Raw genomic sequence first — 7033 nt, 5'->3', positions numbered from 1 at the left:
AATATGGTTGTAGAAATTTTCATGTTACTAAAACACCTCTCTATGTGCTGAAAATCTTGAAGCTGCACTTGTTTTATCTTCCTATGCTTGTTACTTTGCTCTTCATGAACTTGTTTATTTACAAGATTCCTATGCATAGGAAGCATGTTAGACTTAAATGTGTTTTGAATTTGCCTCTGGATGCTCTCTTTTGCTTCAAATACTATTTCTTATTAGTGCATCATTAAAATTGTTGAGCGCATCTTAATGGCTATAAAGAAAGAACTTCTTGGGAGATAACCCATGTGTTATTTTGCTACATTACTTTGTTTTATATTTGTGTCTTGGAAGTTGTTTACTACTGTAGCAACCTCTCCTTATCTTAGTTTTGTGTTTTGTTGTGCCAAGTAAAGTCGTTGATAGTAAGGTTCATACTAGATTTGGATTACTGCGCAGAAACAGATTTCTTTGCTGTCACGAATCTGGGCAAAATTCTCTGTAGGTCACTCAGAAAATTATGCCAATTTACGTGAGTGATCCTCAGATATGTACGCAACTTTCATTCAATTTGAGCATTTTCATCTGAGCAAGTCTGGTGCCTCAATAAAATTCGTCTTTACGGACTGTTCTGTTTTGACAGATTCTGCCTTTTATTTCGCATTGCCTCTTTTGCTATGTTGGATGGATTTCTTTGTTCCATTAACTTTCAGTAGCTTTGTGCAATGTCCAGAAGTATAAAGAATGATTGTGTCACCTCTGAATATGTAAATTTTGATTATGCACTAACCCTCTAATGAGTTGTTTTGAGTTTGGTGTGGAGGAAGTTTTCAAGGGTCAAGAGAGGATGATGATATACTATGATCAAGAAGAGTGAAAGCTCTAAGCTTGGGGATGCCCCGGTGGTTCACCCCTGCATATTTCAAGAAGACTCAAGCGTCTAAGCTTGGGGATGCCCAAGGCATCCCCTTCTTCATCGACAACGTTATCAGGTTCCTCCCCTGAAACTATGTTTTTATTCGGCCACATCATATGTACTTTACTTGGAGCGTCTGTTTGTTTTTGTTTTTGTTTGAATAAATGCTTGTGTGGGAGAGAGACACGCTCCGCTGGTTCATATGAACACATGTGTTCTTAGCTTTTAATTTTCATGGCGAAGGTTGAAACTGCTTCGTTAATTGTTATATGGTTGGAAACAGAAAATGCTACATGTGGTAATTGGTATAATGTCTTGAATAATTTGATACTTGGCAAGTGTTGTGCTTATCTTTAAGCTCTTGCATCATATACTTTGCACTTGTTAATGAAGAAATACATAGAGCTTGCTAAATTTGGTTTGCATAATTGGTCTCTCTAAAGTCTAGATAATTTCTAGTATTGAGTTTGAACAACAAGGAAGACGGTGTAGAATCCTATAATGTTTACAATATGTCTTTTATGTGAGTTTTGCTGCACCGGTTCATCCTTGTGTTTGTTCCAAATAACCTTGCTAGCCTAAACCTTGTATCGAGAGGGAATACTTCTCATGCATCCAAAATCCTTGAGTCAAACACCATGCCATTTGTGTCCACCATACCTACCTACTACATGGTATTTCCTGCCATTCCAAGTAAATTGCTTCATGTGCTACCTTTAAACCTTCAAAATGCTTCTCAATTTGTGTTAATGTTTTATAGCTCATGAGGAAGTATGTGGTGTTTATCTTTCAACATTGTCATTTACTTTTGACAGACTTTCATAATGGACTAGTGGCACATCCGCTTATCCAATAATTTTGCAAAAAGAGCCGACAATGGGGTTCCCAGCCCCGATTAATCAAACTTCATTAATAATTCTCTTCACATGTTTTGCTCTGATTCATCAGTAAGCAACTTAATTTTGCAAATAGACACTCCTCCATGGTATGAGATTGATGGTAGGCACCCGAGGATTCGGTTAGCCATGGCTTGTGTAAGCAAAGGTTGGGGGTGTGTCACCCATAATAAAAACTAAAGTGCATGTGTAAACAAAAGAGAAGAGGGATGATCTACCTTGCTGGTAGAGATAACGTCCTTCATGGGAGCCGCTCTTGAAAGTCTGGTTGGCGAGGTAGTTAGAGTACCCATTACCATTCGTTGACAACAACAAACACCTCTCAAAACTTTACTTTTATGCTCTATATGATTTCAAAACTTAAAAAGCTCTAGCACATGATTTAATCCCTGCTTCCCTCTGCGAAGGGCCTTTCTTTTACTTTTATGTTGAGTCAGTTCACCTATTTCTCTCCACCTCAAGAAGCAAACACTTGTGTGAACTGTGCATTGATTCTTACATACTTGCATATTGCACTTGTTATATTGCTTTGCATTGACAACTATCCATGAGATATACATGTTACAAGTTGAAAGCAACCACTGAAACTTAATCTTCCATTGTGTTGCTTCAATGCCTTTACTTTGAATTATTGCTTTATGAGTTAACTCTTATGCAAGACTTATTGATGCTTGTCTTGAAAGTACTATTCATGAAAAGTCTTTGCTTTATGATTCAGTTGTTTACTCATGTCATTACCATTGTTTCGATCGCTGCATTCATTACATATGTTTACAATAGTATGATCAAGGTTATGATGGCATGTCACTCCAGAAATTATCTTTGTTATCGTTTACCTGCTCGGGACGAGCAGGAACTAAGCTTGGGGATGCTTGATACGTCTCAAACGTATCTATAATTTCTTATGTTCCATGCTACTTTTATGATGATACTCACATGTTTTATACACATTATATGTCATTATTATGCATTTTCCGGCACTAACCTATTAACAAGATGCCGAAGAGCCAGTTGATGTTTTCTGCTGTTTTTGGTTTCAGAAATCCTAGTAAGGAAATATTCTCGGAATTGGACGAAATCAACGCCCAGGGGCCTATTTTCACACGAAGCTTCCAGAAGACCTAGGGGGAGACGAAGTGGGGCCACGGGGCACCACCACACTAGGGCGGCGCGGCCCAGGGGGGCCCCCGCGGCCCTGGCGTGTGGGGCCCCCGTGACTCCTCCGACTCTGCCCTTCCGCTTACTTAAAGCCTCCGTCGCGAAACCCCCAGTACCGAGAGCCACGATTGACGAAACCCGCAAAAACCTTCTAGAGCCGCCGCCATCGTGAAGCCAAGATCTGGGGGACAGGAGTCTCTGTTCTGGCACGCCGCCGGGACGGGGAAGTGCCCCCGGAAGGCTTCTCCATCGACACCACCTCCATCTTCATCACCGCTGCTGTCTCCCATGAGGAGGGAGTAGTTCTCCATCGAGGCTCGGGGCTGTACCGGTAGCTATGTGGTTCATTTCTCTCTCTATGTACTTCAATACAATGATCTCATGAGCTGCTTTACATGATTGAGATCCATATGATGATGCTTGTAATCTAGACGTCGTTATGCTAGTCAAGTGAATTTTAGTTATGTGATCTCCGGAGACTCCTTGTCCCACGTGTGTAAAGGTGGCAGTGTGTGCACCGTGTGGGTCTCTTAGGCTATATTTCACAGAATACTTATTCACTGTTATGAATGGCATAGTGAAGTGCTTATTTATATCTCTTTATGATTGCAATGTGTTTTGTATCACAATATATCTATGTGCTACTCTAGTGATGTTATTAAGTAGTTTATTCCTCCTGCACGGTGTAAAGGTGACAGTGTGTGCATCGTGTAGTACTTGGCGTAGGCTATGATTGTGATCTCTTGTAGATTATGAAGTTAACTATTGCTACGATAGTATTGATCTGATCTATGCCTCCTTTCGTAGCGTGAAGGTGACAGTGTGCATGCTATGTTAGTACTTGGTTTGGTTGTGTTGATCTGTCGTGCACTCTAAGGTTATTTAAACATGAATATCGAATATTGTGGAGCTTGTTAACTCCGGCATTGAGGGTTCTTATAATCCTACACAGTTAGTGGTGTTCATCATCCAACAAGAGGGTGTAGAGTCTAGCATCTATCTATTTATTCTGTTATGTGATCAATGTTGAGAGTGTCCACTAGTGAAAGTATAATCCCTAGGCCTTGTTCCTAAATACTGCTATCGCTACTTGTTTACTGTTCTACTACATCTGTACTGTCCGCAATATTACCACCATCAACCACACGCCAGTCCTGGATAGCAAAGCACTTTTCTGGTGCCGTTGCTACTGCTCGTTGATGGCGTGTAACTCACACGTTCGTTGGGAACCCCAAGAGGAAGGTATGATGAGCACAGCAGCAAGTTTTCCCTCAGAAAGAAACCAAGGTTTATCGAACCAGGAGGAGCCAAGAAGCACGTTGAAGGTTGATGGCGGCGGGATGTAGTGCGGCGCAACACCAGGGATTCCGGCGCCAACGTGGAACCTGCACAACACAACCAAAGTACTTTGTCCCAACGAAACAGTGAGGTTGTCAATCTCACCGGCTTGCTGTAACAAAGGATTAACCGTATTGTGTGGAAGATGATTGTTTGCAGAAAACAGTAGAACAAGTATTGCAGTAGATTGTATTTCAGTAAAGAGAATTGGACCGGGGTCCACAGTTCACTAGAGGTGTCTCTCCCATAAGATAAACAGCATGTTGGGTGAACAAATTACAGTTGGGCAATTGACAAATAAAGAGGGCATGACCATGCACATACATATCATGATGAGTATAGTGAGATTTAATTGGGCATTACGACAAAGTACATAGACCGCCATCCAACTGCATCTATGCCTAAAAAGTCCACCTTCAGGTTATCATCCGAACCCCCTCCAGTATTAAGTTGCAAAGCAACAGACAATTGCATTAAGTATGGTGCGTAATGTAATCAACAACTACATCCTTAGACATAGCATCAATGTTTTATCCCTAGTGGCAACAGCACAACACAACCTTAGAACTTTCTGTCATCGTCCCGGTGTCAATGCGGGCATGAACCCACTATCGAGCATAAATACTCCCTCTTGGAGTTACAAGCATCTACTTGGCCAGAGCATCTACTAGTAACGGAGAGCATGCAAGATCATAAACAACACATAGATATAACTTTGATAATCAACATAACAAGTATTCTCTATTCATAAGATCCCAACAAACGCAACATATAGAATTACAGATAGATGATCTTGATCATGTTAGGCAGCTCACAAGATCCGACAATGATAGCACAATGGGGAGAAGACAACCATCTAGCTACTGCTATGGACCCATAGTCCAGGGGTAGACTACTCACACATCACTCCGGAGGCGACCATGGCGGCGTAGAGTCCTTCGGGAGATGAATCCCCTCTCCGGCAGGGTGCCGGAGGCGATCTCCTGGATCCCCCGAGATGGGATCGGCGGCGGCGGCGTCTCAGTAAGGTTTTCCGTATCGTGGCTCTCGGTACTGGGGGTTTCGTCACGGAGGCTTTAAGTAGGCGGAAGGGCAAGTCAGGAGGGGGCACAGGGGCCCCACACCATAGGCCGGCGCGGCCAAGGGGGGGCCGCGCCGCCCTAGGGTTTGGGCACCCTGTGGCCCCACTTCGTTTCGTCTTCGGACTTCTGGAAGCTTCGTGGCAAAATAGGCCCCTGGGCGTTGATTTCGTCCAATTCCGAGAATATTTCCTTACTAGGATTTCTGAAACCAAAAACAGCAGAAAACAAAGAATCGGCACTTCGGCATCTTGTTAATAGGTTAGTTCCAGAAAATGCACGAATATGACATAAAGTGTGCATAAAACATGTAGATAACATCAATAATGTGTCATGGAACATAAGAAATTATCGATACGTCGGAGACGTATCAGCATCCCCAAGCTTAGTTCTGCTCGTCCCGAGCAGGTAAAACGATAACACAGATAATTTCTGGAGTGACATGCCATCATAACCTTGATCATACTATTTGTAAAGCATATGTAGTGAATGCAGCGATCAAAACAATGTATATGACATGAGTAAACAAGTGAATCATAAAGCAAAGACTTTTCATGAATAGCACTTCAAGACAAGCATCAATAAGTCTTGCATAAGAGTTAACTCATAAAGCAATAATTCAAAGTAAAAGCATTGAAGCAACACAAAAGAAGATTAAGTTTCAGCGGTTGCTTTCAACTTGTAACATGTATATCTCATGGATATTGTCAACATAGAGTAATATAATAAGTGCAATAAGCAAGTATGTAGGAATCAATGCACAGTTCACACAAGTGTTTGCTTCTTGAGGTGGAGAGAAATAGGTGAACTGACTCAACATTGAAAGTAAAAGAATTGTCCTCCATAGAGGAAAAGCATCGATTGCTATATTTGTGCTAGAGCTTTGATTTTGAAAACATGAAACAATTTTGTCAACGGTAGTAATAAAGCATATGTATCATGTAAATTATATCTTACAAGTTGCAAGCCTCATGCATAGTGTACTAATAGTGCCCGCACCTTGTCCTAATTAGCTTGGACTACCGAATCATCACAATGCACATGTTTTGACCAAGTGTCACAAAGGGGTACCTCTATGTCACTTTGTACAAAGGTCTAAGGAGAAAGCTCGCATTGGATTTCTCGCTATTGATTATTCTTCAACTTAGACATCCATACCGGGACAACATAGACAACAGATAATGGACTCCTCTTTTATGCATAAGCATGCAACAACAATTAATAATTTTCTCATTTGAGATTGAGGATGTATGTCCAAAACTGAAACTTCCACCATGGATCATGGCTTTAGTTAGCGGCCCAATGTTCTTCTCTAACAATATGCATGCTTAACCATAGGGTGGTAGATCTCTCTTACTTCAGACAAGACGGACATGCATAGCAACTCACATGAAATTCAACAAAGAGTAGTTGATGGCGTCCCCAGTGAACATGGTTATCGCACAACAAGCAACTTAATAAGAGATAAAGTGCATAATTACATATTCAATACCACAATAGTTTTTAAGCTATTTGTCCCATGAGCTATATATTGCAAAGGTGAATGATGGAATTTTAAAGGTAGCACTCAAGCAATTTACTTTGGAATGGCGGAAAATACCATGTAGTAGGTAGGTATGGTGGACACAAATGGCATAGTGGTTGGCTCAAGTATTTTGGATGCATGAGAA

Source organism: Lolium perenne, chromosome 3 (assembly GCF_019359855.2).
Source record: "Lolium perenne isolate Kyuss_39 chromosome 3, Kyuss_2.0, whole genome shotgun sequence".
Classification (NCBI taxonomy): Eukaryota; Viridiplantae; Streptophyta; class Magnoliopsida; order Poales; family Poaceae; genus Lolium; species Lolium perenne.
Note: the sequence above shows the minus strand (reverse complement) of the source record.